A 16,120-nucleotide genomic window follows, 5' to 3' on the forward strand; every position below is an offset into this window, starting at 1 on the left:
AAGTGCCCAATATTTCAAATTTCCAAAAATAAATCAACAACAATATTTTTCAATAATAAAGAGCTCACGACTCATGCAAAAATAATCCAACAATAATATTTTTCCACAATAAAGAGTTCACGGCTCCATCACAATGAGTACCAAAAATCTTACGAAATATTCAGGAATAAATAATTTGGGAAATTAATATTTCAAAATCTTTAATACGTTGCTTCAATATCAAATTTAGAAATGTCAAATACTTCATATTAATAATATTTAATTTTAAAAAAATCAACCTTCAAATAATGCACAGTATAAAACAAACCAAGTTTTAATTAAACAGATAAAACAATTAGCAGGAAAAGGTTAGGCAAATTTAAGATATACAAATCAAATCAATAATGGAGAATATAACAAGATTTAATAATTTAATTAATATGTAACAGTGATCTTCATAATTTGAACACATAATCCTTCACATTTAGTCCGTGTACACACTCGTCACCTCGTGTACACGACTTTTATCACATTACAATTAATACCAATCCTAGGGAAATTTCCCCCACACAAGGTTAGACAAGTCACTTACCTTGACTTGCTCCAATTTAACCAAGTAATATGCTTTTTCCTCGATTTTTCGATTCCGACCGACTCGTATCTAGTCATAAATAATTCGATACAGTCAACAAAAATTATAGAATTAATTCTATAAGAAAATACTACATTTTTCAATAAAAATCCAAAATTAACTCAAAAAATGCCCATGGGGCCCACGTCTCGGAATCCGATGAAAGTTACGAAATATGAACACCCAATCAAACACGAGCCTAACCATACCAAAATGACTAAATTCCAATAACAGTTCAACCCTCAAATCCTCAAATCTATCCAAGAGGGTTTTCGAATTTTTCCAAGTTAAATCACCAACTAATTGTTAAAATCAGTGATAGATTTGGGTAATCTAACAAAGATTGAGTTAAGAACACTTACCCCAACGTTTTCTCCGAAAATATCTCAAAACTCACCACAATCCGAGCTCCAAATCGTTAAAAATGGAAAATGGGACAAAGTCCCATTTTCTGAACTTAAACATTCTGTCCAATGGTTTCTTCTTCGCGAACGCGACCCTTGTCTCGCGTTCGCGAAGTACAAAAATGTGCTGCCCAACTTTCCTCTTCATGAACGCGACCAACGCTTCAAGAACGCGAAGCTTTGCTAACTCAGACCTTCGCGAACTCGTCCCTTATCTCGCGAACGCGTAGAACAAAAGACTGGGGTTCCCAGCTGCCTCGCTCTCCTTCGCGAACGTGATGCTACTCACGGGTTCGTGATGCACACACAGACCATACCTTCGCGTTCGCGTCCTCCCTTCCACGAACGCGAAGAATAAAACCTCACACTCAGAAAAAACTCTTCGCGAACGTGCCCTACTCCGCGTGTTCGCGATGCTTCCACTGACCACACTTTCGCAAACGCGAAGAACAAATTTCTACAACAAAAACCTGAAAAATCTGCTACTTCTCTAAGTCCATAAATGACCCGTTGAGCATCCGAAACACACCCGAGGCCCCCGGGACCTCAACAAAACATACCAACAAGTTCTAAAACACCATACAAACTTAGTCGAATCATCAAATCACATCCAACAACGCTAAAACACGAACCACACATAGATTCAAGCCTAATGAACTTTAAAATTTCTAATTTCTACAATTGACTTCGGAACCTATCAAATCACGTCCGATTTACCTTAAATTTTGCGCACAAGTCATAAATGATATAACGGAGGTACTCAAATTTTCAGAATTGAATTTCGATCCCGATATCAAAAAGTCAACCCCTCGGTCAAACTTCCCAAAAATTTAACTTTCGGCATTTCAAGCCTAATTCCACTACGAACTTCCAAATAAAATTCCGATCACGCTCCTAAGTCCAAAATCACCATACAGAGCTGTTGGGATCATCAAAATTCTATTCCGGGGTCATTTGCACATAATTCGACATCCGGTTACTATTTGAACTTAAACTTTTAATTTTTCATCAAAATTCCATATCTCGGGTTAGGGACCTCGGAATTTGATTCTGGGCATACGTCCAAGTCCCAATTCACGATACGGACCTACTGGAACTGTCAAAACACTGATCCGAGTCCGTTTACTCAAAATGTTGACCAAAGTCAACTCAGTTGAATTTTAAAGCTCAAATTCATATTTTAATCCATTTTCACATACAAACTTTCCGAAAAATTTTACGGACTGCGCACGCAAGTCGAGTAATGATAAATAATGTTTTTTTTGAGGTATTAGAATACATAATTAATTATTAAATTTAAAGATGATATTTTGGGTCATCACACCACTAGTCTCGCACTTGCGCCCACAGGCTAGGCCTCTCCAAACTGCACCTGCGCTCCTCCTTCTGCACATGCGAGTCCGCACTTGCAGTCACTCCACCGCAGGAGCGATTACACCAGAAGGTTGAAAGCTTCAGCTACTCACACAAATCCAATTTCGATTCGTTAAGCATCCGAAACTCACCCGAGGCCCGCGGGACCTCAACCAAATATACCAACAAGTCCTAAAACACCATACAAACTTAGGTAAGCCCTCAAAACACATCAAACAACAACTAAAACATGAATCACCCTCCAATCCAAACATAATGAACTTTGAAACTTTAAACGTCTACAACCGATGTCGAAACCTACCAAACCACGTCCGATTGACCTCAAATTTTGCACACAAGTCATATTTGATAATACAAACCTGCTACAACTTCCGAAATCAGAATCTAACCCCGATATCAAAAAGTCCACTTCCGGTCAAACTTCCCAAAAATTCAACTATCGCCATTTCAAGCATAATTCAGCTACGGACCTCCAATTCACAATCCGGACACGCTCCTAAATCCTAAATCACCCAACGGAGCTAATAGAACTGACAAAAATTCTAGAACTTAAACTTTTGTTTGAAGGACTAAATGTCCCTAATCACTCCGTAACCACAAACAGAACCTCCCAGCAAGTAACATAAGTAGAAAATGATGCGGGGGAAGCAGTAAATCGGGGATCAGGGCTAATACTCCCAAAACGACCGACCGTGTCGTTACAATAACTCATTGGTTGATATAAAGGTTGGATTTTGGATTCCGAAAATTTGAACAACTTCATTATGTCGTTTAAGACTCGTGTGCAAAATTTGAACTCATAATTCAATTCGATACGCGATTCATAATTTTGGCATTGTTTGACGTGGTTTGAGGCCTCGACTAAGTTCGTATTGTATTTTTGTATGTGTTGGTATATTTGGTTAACTTGCCGAGGGCCTCGGGTGGATTTCGGAAGGCTAACAGATTGATTTTTGTACTTGAAGGAACTGTTAGAAATCTGCTGCTGGTGTCTTCGCTTTTGCGGAAACTTCATTGCAGAAGCGAACTCGCAGAAGTGAGGTGCTCATCGCGGAAGCGATCATGGAAGGCTGCTGGAGAGGCATCGCAGAAGCAGAAAACTCCATGCTTCTGCGGCTTCGCAGAAATGACACAATGATCGCAGAAGCGGTTCATTGTGTAGAAGCGAACGCTGACCTCGCACCTGCGATTTTCGCAGAAGCGGAAATGATCCCGCATATGCGAGGGGTCGACTGGGTAGTGCACTTTGTAGGTGCGCATCTGCGGTCGCAAAAGAGAGTCTGCAGATGTGATAGCCTGTCCGCAGAAGCAAAAATCAGATAGAAACTTAAGGATTGAAAATCTGTCATTTCTTCATTTTCGATTGGAACTTTTTGAGCTCGGTTCTTGGGCCATTTTGGGGATTTATTCATGACTTCGACTGGGGTATGTATTCTACATCCGATAGTGATTATATTTGATAAATCCATGGTTATATTCATCGTTTAATTTGAGTTGTAATGGAGGAAATTGAGATTTTTGTAAAATTTTCCAAAAATAGGAATTCAAGATTTGTAGGATGATTTGTTATTGGAATTCGATAAAATTGGTATGGTTGAACTCGTATCGGAATGGGTATTTGGGTTTTGATAAAATTATGTCGGGTTCCGAGAGGTGGGCCCCGCATTGACTTTTGGTTGACTTTTTAATATAAAATTTTAAGTCAACGCTTTATTATTTGAAATTGTTTCCGAAGAATTTTAATGAAGATATATAATTAATTTGGATAGATTTGAGCTGTTTGGAGGTCAATTCAAGAAAGAAGGCTATTTTGGAATATCGGCCTAACTTCGTTAAGGTAAGTGTCTTGTCTCACTTTGTGTGGGGGAAACCACCCCTTAGGAATTGGGATGATTGTGTCATTCGTGTTATGTGAACGTCGTGTGCTCGAGGTGACAAGTAGGTACACAACCTATATGTGATATTTGACCCGTTTAGACCGTTAGGATCCTTTTATACAATTGATTATAAATATCGTTTCATGATTATATTTTTTGTTGTTAGAATTGTTTGTACGTGCTTTACTTGAGATTGTTAGCACATATTCCATCCTTGTTGTCAAGTTCACCCTTATATGCTAATTGTTGATTCTAATCATTCGTTGAATTCATGCTTTACCTGCTACATGCCTTAATTGTTAATTGATGCTCATAAATTATGCCTTGGCTTTTGGATTGACATTTCCTTGTTATTTGATTTTGTGAGCTATCGTGTAGCCTTTTTCATTAGTTGTGATTTTTTTGTGTAGCCTCGTCATTTCTCTTAATTTTGTGGTATGCCGTAGTTGGTTGTAAATTGGTTGGTAATTATTAAGAGGGATCGGGCTGCACACTGCGACATATATAATTTAATATTGTGTTGGATCGGATTGCACGCCGTAACAGATATGATTTAATATTGAGTGCGATTGGGTTACGCGCCGCAACAAATATGATTTAATATTGAGTGGGATCGGGTTGCACACCGCAACAGATATGATTCAATATTGAGTGGGATCGGGTTGCGCGCCGCAACATATATGATTTAATATTTAGTGGGATCGGGTTGCACGCCGCAACAGATATAATTTAATATTTAGTGGGATCGGGTTGCATGCCGCAACAGATATGATTATTATTGAGAGGGATCGGGTTGCACGCCACAACAAATATGATTATTATTGTGAAGGATCGGGTTGCACGCCGCAACAAATGTACAAATATGAAATTATTGTGATATTAAGGTTAATTTCGATTGTGATTCTCACTATGCATTTCATGCTAGGATGGTTACTGTGGTTCCTTAAATCACCTCATTATATTTTGGCTATAATTAATTAACCGTTAATATATTAAAAATAGAACAATATGGACTTCTTGTGTGAGTCATGCATCCTATGTGATGTGTTAAGTTGCTGAGTATTTTAGCAGAGGTAAATGAAAGAATTTTCTTTCTATTCCACTTGTGTGTCTTTCAAAAATAAAAACTCATATCTTGTTCGAAGATCTACTAATTTAAATGGTGATTATATTGTTACTCTAATTGATACCTCAACTTCCTCATTATCATATTGTCCTATAATTATGTGAAAAATTGATAATACATTTTACTTTAATAAAACCCATATTTATCTCGTTAAAATTTGATTGAATGTCTTAATTTGTATAAATACAATATTATATTGGATCTCATATTTTTCTAAACTAAACTCAATTGATATTCTATTTGCACAACCTCTCTACTATTTAACCTTATTTAAATCCTAAATTCTCTTAATGACTCATTTGATGCTTCACTGTATTTCATTTGGAAATTGTATTTAATTGTATTTAAATTATTCATTGGTCATCCTGATTGATATTGATACGGAAACTATACACATAGTAGCACAGAGATTTTGACGTCAAAAAGTGATTCGGAAAGATGTGGGCACAAGATGCCACATGTGTAAGAATTGAAAGTTGTTAATCTTGAATTGAGATTTCGAGGAGTGATACCTCGGGTAATTTATGTTGAAATACAAGCATTATAAATAATTTAATTGATTGATTTGTTATATGATTACTTACTTGAACCCATTCATATGTTATTTGTACTCTGACTATGTTGTTGCTCAATCAATTGATTGTTTTCTCGTTGCCATCCGTGTTCTCATTGTTCTCATTGTTGATTTGAATTGGAAATTCTTATGTTATTGGCTTTACATTGATATTATTTCTTTGTTAGATTTATGTAACATTTTGTACAGGTTTATATGTCCAATAGGTGCCATGACCTGGCCTCGTCACTACTCTACCGAGGTTAAGCTTGATACTTACTGGGTACCGCTGTGGTGTACTCATACTATACTTTTGCACATCTTTTTATGCCGATCCAGGTACCCCCAGATTTATTGATATTCTTGTTAGTTGATCGAGAATTGTTGTGGAGACTCAAGGTGTCACGACCCAAATTCTCTAATAGGCCGTGATGGCGCCCAACGTTACCGCTAGGCAAGTCAACGTTGAACTAACCTTATGATTGTTTCTTTTAACATTTCAAAAATAGCTGATTTTTAATTAGCGCATAAATAAGAAGTTAGAATTTACTAAGATGAGCGATAATAAATTTTAAGAACAAATGAGATAAGTAAATATAAAAAAAGAAGAAGATAATCATGTGTCTACTAGAATCATGTGTCACAAGTGTATGAGCTACTAGTAGAACATACAAAAATACTACACTACTGTTTGAAGTAAAATAGACAAAAAGTAAAAACAAAAGGAAGACTTCGGGTGCTACAGAACGGGCTCGAAAGACAGCTCACCGCTAAGTCTCGAAGAAATCAAGGATGCGCGCCGAACTGATAGCCTGATACACCTGCCTCAGATCCTGCACGATTAGTGCAGAACTGTAGCGTCAGTACATAAACAACATGTACCCAGAAAGTATATAGTCTAATCTCGAAGAAGTAGTGACGAGGGGTCGACTTTGACACTTACTATGGGCTAACAATAAATACCGAAATTATAATTAAACATGGATTATAAGAATACAACCGAAAACTCAATAAGAAGGAAAAAATAAATAATTCTTTCACTAATAGTAAATCCCAATTTTATTTTCATCATTTAACATATTAATCTCTCAAGCCAATGAAACAATATCAATTACAATTGGGCTCCAAGAATTCTTTTTGCACGAATTATGCCGAGGTCGTACGGCTCGATCCAACATACAAATATATAAAATGTGCACTGCCGAGGGTCAAACGGCACGAACCATAGATGCATCTATTCTATTACCAAGGCATTCGGCCCGATCCACAAGAAGAGAAAATACTTTATAAAAAATCGATTCAAAGATTATTAAGAGGCTATTATTCAAATAAAACACCAATTCTCATTAACGGTCAACTAACCCGTCCAAAACTCAAGTAAATGCAATTCGGCTTTTTACAATTCCTTTATCAAGTTCCAATATGGTTTAGACACTTAGATTTACAAGTAGGGTGCAAACATCGCAAGTATAACTAGTATAACATGATTTGTGTCCTAAACTACCCGGACATAAGCATAACTAGTAGCTACGTACGGACTCTCGTCACCTCGTGCGTACGCAACCCCCACAAATAGAAGACCATATTAATTCAATTCACCTATGGGGTTAATTCCCTCTTACAAGGTTAGAAAAGAGACTTACCTCATCTCAAAGCTTATTTTCCAGTCCACAAATGTGCTTTAAACCCTCAACTCGGTGCCAAACGACTCAAAACTAGTCAAATATTATATAAAATCATCAATACATGCTCAAAAGTTCATATTCTAGCTATTAAAGTGGTTACCCAATCCCAATTGAAGAATTTCTAAAATTCATCCCCGGGCCCACGTGCCCGGATTCCGGAACTTTTCGAAGAAAGTTATTACCCATCACCTCATGAACTCGAATATATGATTTTCACTAATTTCCATAACCATTTTCGTGGTTAAATCCCGTTTTTATATAAAATAAAATTTAGGTTTTTCATCTCAACCCATGATTTCACTAATTTTACATGTTAAATCTACCCATAATCTATGTATTTAACTCACATTGTGTAGAAATTATTTACCTCAAAGTCTTACCTCTCTAAGAACTCCAAATATCGCCCAAGGAATGCAATAAATGAGCTTAAAATGCCTAAGTCCCGACTTAAATGAAGTGTTCTGCCTTCTACGATTTTTGCATCTGCCATCAAGGGTACGCATTTGCAGAACCAAGCCCGCTTCTGCGGAACTCCACAGGACTAGCGCTTGCCGCATCTGCAGACGTGTTTCCGCTTTTGCGGTCTCGCTTCTATGACTTCTCACCACATAAGCGGGGTCACTTCTGCGCAAACCCCTTCGCTTCTATGGGCCATGTCCAAACTCTCTAAGCTGCTTCTGCAGCCAAAATACCGCATATGCGGGCTCGCACCTGCGGCCCAAAGCTCGTAGGTGTGGGCACACCAGAACTGGTGCACCAGCAACCCTATTGAGTTTTAACTCAATTTGTGTACCGTCCGAATGGCCTTCAGGCCCCCCGAGGACCCACCCAAACATACCAACAAGTTTTAAATCATAAGACAGACTTTCTCGCACCCTCGGAACGCGTAAAACAATATCAAAACTAAGAATCACACCCTAAACGGAATTGATTTAAAATATGAACTTTAGGTTTTCAAATCGCTCCCAACGTGCCGAATCATACTGAGACTACTCGGAATGACACTAAATTTTGCGGGCAAGTATTAAAACACCATACGAAACTATTCCCGGTCTCAGAATCCCAATTTGACGTCGATAACATCAAAACCTACTCCAAACCAAATTTAAAGAACTTTAAAATCTTCAAAGAGCCATCTTTCACTATTAGGCGCCGAAATGCTCCCGGTTCATCCAAAACCCGATCCGAACATACGTCCAATTCCAAAATCATCATAAAATCCTATTGGAACCATCAAATCCCGATTATGAGGTCGTTTACTCAAAATATTGACCGAAGTCAAACTTAACATTTTTGGCCAACCTTAAGGAACCAAGTGTTCAAAATTCTACATTAACTGTCAACGGCTCTTTCCTCTCTCTCTCTCTCTCTCTCTATATATATATATATCTCTCTCTATATATATATATATATATATATATATATATATATATATATATATATATATATATGAAAACGCCCCAACGGATCCCTAATCAAGTGCATTTTTTCCACACCCCACCCTCATGGACCCGCCGGACGGCGTCACTCTGGCGCATCTGGATGGGCAAAATACTCTGCCCTTAACTGCGATCCTACCCCAAAAAAGAATCGAAGAAAAATACACTTATGCCACCAAAATCGCCACAACCTCTGGCTCAACTTCACCCGATCATCGGCCCAATCGGGAGTCTGTAAAGGCCATACATACAACCCACAATGGAATGCCTGCTGTTCTTTTCAAGTCATCGAATTACTGTGAATCATGGAAGCAGAGTGCAAGCTTACTATAGTTGACAGATTCTTAAAACCTAGACCCCAAATCAATCGCCTAAGGTCGAAAATCAAAGAACTTTTCTCTATAAAAGGCTCAGTCAAAATTGGAGTCTACGACAACAATAATGTGTTCTTATATTTCACCAAGGAGGATGACTTTAACACGGTCTAGTATAGTCGGGTCATTGAGATTGAAGGGCAACAAATGTGGCTTCAAAAATGGTCACCTGACTTTAAGCCGGAAGAAGACCTTCCGATTGCGCCGATATGGGTTCTTCTACCTGGTCTCCTTTTTCACATGCACACATGGTACTATGTCAAACAAGTGGTGAGCCAAATTGGCACCCCCTTGAAATAGACCTGGCGACTAGGGGGAAAATAAGGCCAAGCATGGCCAAGGTTAGAGTTGAAATATACCTCCTAAAGCCTCAACCTGAATTTGTTTATGTTGGTTGCATATATAAAAACTCTCCACAGACAGTATTTGTCCAAAAATTAGAGTACGGGGGAATACCAAAATACTATAAGCACTGTAAAAAGCTTGGACATAATATGCTCAATTGTCGGGTTCTAGAAAGGAAAAAAGCAGCTGAAATTAAGGAGGATGAATCCAAGAAAGGGAAAGAAAAAGAGGATATTAAAATGACGTAAAGAACTTAACCAAGGAACAATCAAACGACCAAGGAGGCAAAAGAAACAAATGAGGAAAATAGTGCCAAGGAAGCAAGGCAGAATATCAAGAACTTGAAGAGTGACAATTGTGGAGGAGCAGTTCTTACAATTGAGCTATATAGTCGGGCTCACCAAAAAAAGCAAGTGTCTAAGGATGATATGATTGAAAGAGGCAGTGATACAAAGCATAAGGAGCAAACAATTAAGGCAAGAACTTCCAGAAGAAGCAAGACTAGAAAGCAAAAGAGACATCCTAATAAGAAGTCCAAAGTTACTTTCAAACCTATTCTTAATACGTTTTTACGCAAGCTAAAGGAAGGGAAAAAGTACAAGAGCATTGAATTTGAATCACAACAAGAACAGGAAAAGGAACAAAACAGGGAAGAAATTGTAGAGTCGAGGGCTGGAAATGAAAAAGAATCGCATCAGGATACTAGCAACAATTGTGTAAAGATCAACTTTGATAGTAAATGGGCAAATTCTATTAATACAGATGACGTGGTACATGAATCCACCAACATTCAAGAAGCTGAAAAACTTGAAGAAGCTCAAGGAAATCAACAAGTGAACAACTATTAGAAAGAGGATAAAACTTCTTCTAGTGTGCCTACTAAAATTAAAGCCATGCCAGGTGTTGATCTGGTGGTGGATGTAAATTGGAATCCTAATCAGGAGCAAGAAAAGAGAACCCAGGAAAGAAAAGAGGCCGACCACCAATTTGAGGTTACCTCTCCAAATAGAGTTACAGTTGTCATCCCGGAGGACCAACTGAACACTGAACAGGGGAATCGGGATGAAAATGAAAGCTTCACTCATGTTCAAAAAGGCAGAAACAAGAAAAAAGGAAAGAAAACCAAAGAAAAGAATTCAATTCCTTTTGATGGAAGGAGAAAAAACTGATTTTCCCTTTACATTATTTCCATGATTAGTGCCATATATTGGAATATTAGAGGAGTTGATTCAAAAAAGGCCATTCAAAGGCTAAAAAAACTTATGAACATCAATAAGGTCAACCTTGTGGCGATCTTAGAACCTTTTATCAATATGACCAATATTGGTAGGTATATGAACTACCTGGGGCTTCAACACTGCATATCCAATACGAATGGTCATATTTGGCTCATGTGGAAGGGAAGTTTCGAACCAGTGTGATGGCTAATGAATATCAGCAAATTACTATTAAAGTACACCATGCAGGTACTAGCACTGATCTCTATATAACTGTTGTTTATGCCAAGTGTACACCAGTGAAAAGAAAAGAGTTGTGGAGCAGTCTTGAAGACATGCACTACCATATTAGTGGCCCATGGCGTATCGGAGGCGACTTCAATGTCATACTCGATCCAGTCGAGAAGAAAGGAGGGAAACCCCATAGAATGCATAAAAGTCTTGATTTTTGTAATGCATGGATAATTGTGAAGTTGTGGACTTGGGTTTTATTGGTCCAAAATATACTTGGTACAATAACGGGGAGCCAAAGAAAAAAATTTGGATGAGATTAGATAGGGTCTTTATCAATGATCAATGGTCCCATCTCTACTCTAAAAATATGGTGAATCACCTTCCAAGAACAGGATCAGACCATAGACCAATTCTAGTGAGAAGTGAAAATGACTTACATATGTGAATCAAGTATGTCAAGTTCTTAAATTTTTGGGCAGATCAATCTTCCTTCATGAATTTGGTTGAACAAGTATGGTCTACTCACATTACTGGCAACCCAATGTAGAGACTTCAACAAAAACTCAAACTACTTAGTAAGAAGTTGACTCAATGGTCCAGAGAAGAGGTGGAGAATGTTTCTAATAATGTTAAGTTATGGGAGGCCAAAATGCAAGAGCTGGAAGAACATGACACCCTAAACAACAATAACCAATCCAGGTAAGCTCTTAACAAAGTCCAGGCACAATACATCATATGGCTAGGAGTGCAAGATTCCATCATAAAACAAAAATTCAAGATCAACTGGTTCGAGGAGGGTGACTCCAACACTAAATATTTTCATAGTGTTATCATGGAAAGAAAGAGGAGATTACAATTGAACAAAATCAAGGATCGCATAGATCACTGGGTTCAGGATGATGATAATATTGGCAAAGCTGCGATTCATCATTTCAGCAATTCTTCAATCTTAAACACAACTTCAATGATCAGGGGATTCTCAGTCATATTCCTAAATGCATTACAGAAGAGGACAACCTTATTCTCACTGCTATTCCAGAGTATGAGAAAATAAGGGAGGCTGTCTTTAGTATGAGTTCTTTTAGTTCTGTTGGCCCGGATGGCTTTAATGTCACTTTGTATCACAAATGCTGGGATATCATCAAAGAGGATATTAAAGAGTTTGTCCAAGAATTTTTCAATGGGAAGAACATGACCAAATTTTACTCTCACACTTGCTTGGTTCTCATCCCCAAGGTAGATTCACCGACCAACTTCTTAGAGCTTAGACCTATTAGTCTGAGCAATTTCTCCAGTAAGATCATTTCTAAAATTCTGTCCAGAAGATTGAATCCTATATTGTAAAAAATTATTTCTGATAATCAAAGTGGCTTTGTTAAAGGAACAATGATCACTGAAAATGTTCTACTGTCTCAAAAAATATTTCACAACATCAGGCATGTTAACAAAGGAGTCAATGTCATCATCAAATTGGATATTGCTAAGGCTTATGACAGAATGTCTTGGAATTTACTTTTTGCTACCATGAGGAAATTTGGATTTATTGAGGAATGGATTGATACTATATATAGGATTGTGGCTGTTGTTTGGTATTCCATTATAATTAATGACAACAGAGAAGATTTCTTCACTTCCACTCAAGACCTCAAACAAGGAGATCCCCTTTCACTTTTCATCATTGGAGAAATAGTGCTTTCAAGATCTCTAAATGGTTTGATCTCCATGGATGATTTTACTCCATTTAGCATGAACCACAATGGACATGTTATCAATCATCTGGCATAAGCAAATGATATTGTGATATTCAGCGCTGGAAACAACAGATCTATCAAATTAATTAAACAACTATTAGAAGGTACGAGAAGGCTTCAGGGCAGAAAGTGAATGAGGATAAGAGTTTCTTCATCACTGCCCCAAACACTTCTGCTAACCGGATCAACAGAATCAGGTAGGCCTTTGGCTTCATGGATAAAGAAGTTCCTTTCAACTATCTCGGATGCCCTATATATCAGGGAAGGAAAAGAATCAGCTTATTTGACAACTTGTTATCCAGAATTATCAAAAGGCTCAGCGGCTGGCAAGGTAAAATACTTTCTTATGGGGGAAAAATTATTTTAATCAAACATGTCCTCCAATCCCTCCCCATTTACACTCTTTCGGCTCTTAAACCCCCAAAAGGCACTATCAATCTCAATGAAAAGTATTTCTCTAATTTCTTTTGGGGCTCTTCTGAGGGTAAAAAGAATTATCAGTGCAATTCATAGAAAAATCTTTGCTATCCTAAGGAGGAAGGTGGTATAGGCATCCAAAGTATGCAAGACATTACTAAATCCCTTAACATCAAAAGGTGGTGGATGTTTAGGACCAAGTCCTCTCTCGGACAACCGTCCTTAAATCCAAATATTGCAAAAGGTCCCATCCAGTGTTCAAAATTCCAAACTCCTCAGATTCACATAGTTGGAAGACCTTGATGAAGAGTAGGAGCAAGGCAGAATCTAATATCCTCTGGAAAATACAATCCGATACCTTTAGTTTTTGACTGGACTGGTGAAGGTACCTTAGCTAGAATCATTCAAGGCAATTGTAAGCCTGCTAAATTATTGGTGAAGGAATACATTACTAATAGATAATGGGATATTAACAAGCTATCCATAGTGGTTCCTGATTATATTATTGGTAAGATCACTAGTGTGGACATTGGAGACCAAAATCTTGATGATTTCCCTGTATGAAAAGTCTCTGAAGATGGTCTTTTCTCTAAAAAAAGTTCATGGCATTCTATTAGAATACACAGGCAGAACAATGATTTCCTCAGTAAGGTTTGGCACAACTCTATTCCTTTCAAATTGTCCTTCTTAACATGGAGACTTTTCAAAAAAAGATTACCCTTTGATGACATCTTAGGGAAATTTGGTACTAATGTTGTTTCTAGATGTATTTTGTTGTAATAGTTCATAGGTTGAATCAATGCAACATGTTTTCAATGGAAGTGAAGTGGCAAAGTTCATTTGGAATGTGATTGGACAACCGTTGGGTCTGAAACATCAACTAGAACCAGTCATTGGCACATATAAAAGATAGTACGAGATGAAGACAAAACATACAATTCACAAATTGGTTATGCAGGTGGCACAAGTGATCATCTGCTGGGAAATATGAAAACAATAGACTTCATGTAGATTTGGAAACAAAAATAAATTTCAACATAGTACATTGAAATACCAATGCATCTGGACTGTTAAAAAGGTGGTTTCAAGCAAGCTTCCAGAGACGGATAGAGGTCTATAGTGGCCCGCTCTTTGTGAAAAAATAGAGAGGTTGCAACCAATTCGAATATGGACGCAAGTGATCTGGGAATTTCCTCCAACAAGAACAGTCAAAGTAAATATAGATAGAAGCTATATTAAAGAGGATGGTAGAACAGAAATTTAAGGTATAGTGAGGGACAACATAAGCAACATGATCATGGCCTTTTCTGTGCCAGTAAAGAGTGAAAGCAACAACATGACTGAAGCACTAACAATGGAGTTCGGGGTAAAATGGTGCTTCCAACATGGGTACACTAATTTTACTCTTGAACTCGACTCCCTGATTATAGCCAATATGTTGATCAACCAAATTACTAACAATATGAAGGTCAAGCAGATTTTGGACAGGATACTTAGCATTATGTCACGGTAAACCATTGCTTCAGAGATGGCAACTTGGTTGCATATAGCTTAGCCAAAATTGCCTCTTCATCTAGTCAAAGACTTGTATGCAACAACTTCCAGCAACTACCAACTGTAGCCAAAAGTGTGTTCCTTCTTGATAAGTGGCTACTGCCGAGTTTCCGTTCAAAATTTGACAAAGCCAACTTCTTTTAAGTTAATATGTATATATGTTTATTCGTTTGAAGGAGAGCATGTGCTTTTTTGTCTAGACTCCTTTCCTTCCAACTAGCTTTGGGTGAATATATCACCTAGTTGTATTCATCTCTTGAGGTAAGGTTTGGCCCCCCTTACTATACGTTCTTTTTGTGAATATGACCACATCCAGACATGAATCTAGATAATTACATTAAAAGAAAAAGGAACCAAGTATTCCGATTTCAACCCGTACCCTTCCAAATCCCGAACTAACCATCCCCGCAAGTCATAAAACAGTAAAATCACATACGTGGAGTCTTATTTAGGGGAACGAGGTTCTAGAAAGTAAAATGACCGGTCGGGTCGTTACATTCTCCACCTCTTAAACAAACGTTCGTCCTCGAGCGGGTCTAGAATCATACCTAGAATGCTGAATAAGTGTGGATATTTGCTCCATATGTCCTCCTCGGACTCCCTAGTCGCCTTCTCGATAGGTTGGCCCCTCCACTGAACCTTTATCGCGGAAATCCTATTGGACCTCAACTGGTGAACCTGCCTATCATCAATGACAACTGGCTTCTCCTCACAACCCAGGTTCTCATCTAAACCGTGTTGAAGTCTAACACATGTGACCTGTTAGCATGATACCTCAAGACCATAGACACGTGAAAAACCGGATGAACTCCTGATAGACTGGGAGGCAATGTAAGCTCATAAGTAACCTCCCCAACTCGTATCAATACTCAAATGGGCTTATAAACCTTGGGCTCAACTTTTCCTTCTTCCCGAACCTCATGAACCCATTCATCGGCGAGACTTTCAAGAGAACCTTCTCACCCACCATAAATGATAAATCAAGCGCCTTCTGATCCGCGCAAATCTTCTGTCTGGACTGTGCTGTGCGAAGTCGCTCCTGAATCAACTTTACCTTTTCCAGGGCATCCTTCACCAAGTCAGTACCATATAACTTAGCCTCGCCTGTCTCAAACGATCCAATGGGAGAACGACATCGCCGATCATATAAAGCCTCAAAT

The 16,120-nt window shown here is 38.1% G+C and overlaps 1 long non-coding RNA gene across 1 annotated transcript; it reads right to left on the minus strand.

Moving 5' to 3' along the window:
• Nucleotides 1-6,541: 6,541 nt before the first annotated feature.
• LOC104088181 (uncharacterized) lies at nt 6,542-13,279 on the minus strand. The gene is made up of 2 exons (XR_684501.4): nt 11,131-13,279; nt 6,542-6,777 (listed from the first exon to the last, which is right to left on the minus strand). It is a non-coding gene; the product is annotated as an uncharacterized lncRNA (long non-coding RNA).
• Between the last annotated feature and the right edge of the window lie 2,841 nt (nt 13,280-16,120).

Source organism: Nicotiana tomentosiformis, chromosome 11 (genome assembly GCF_000390325.3).
Source record: "Nicotiana tomentosiformis chromosome 11, ASM39032v3, whole genome shotgun sequence".
Classification (NCBI taxonomy): Eukaryota; Viridiplantae; Streptophyta; class Magnoliopsida; order Solanales; family Solanaceae; genus Nicotiana; species Nicotiana tomentosiformis.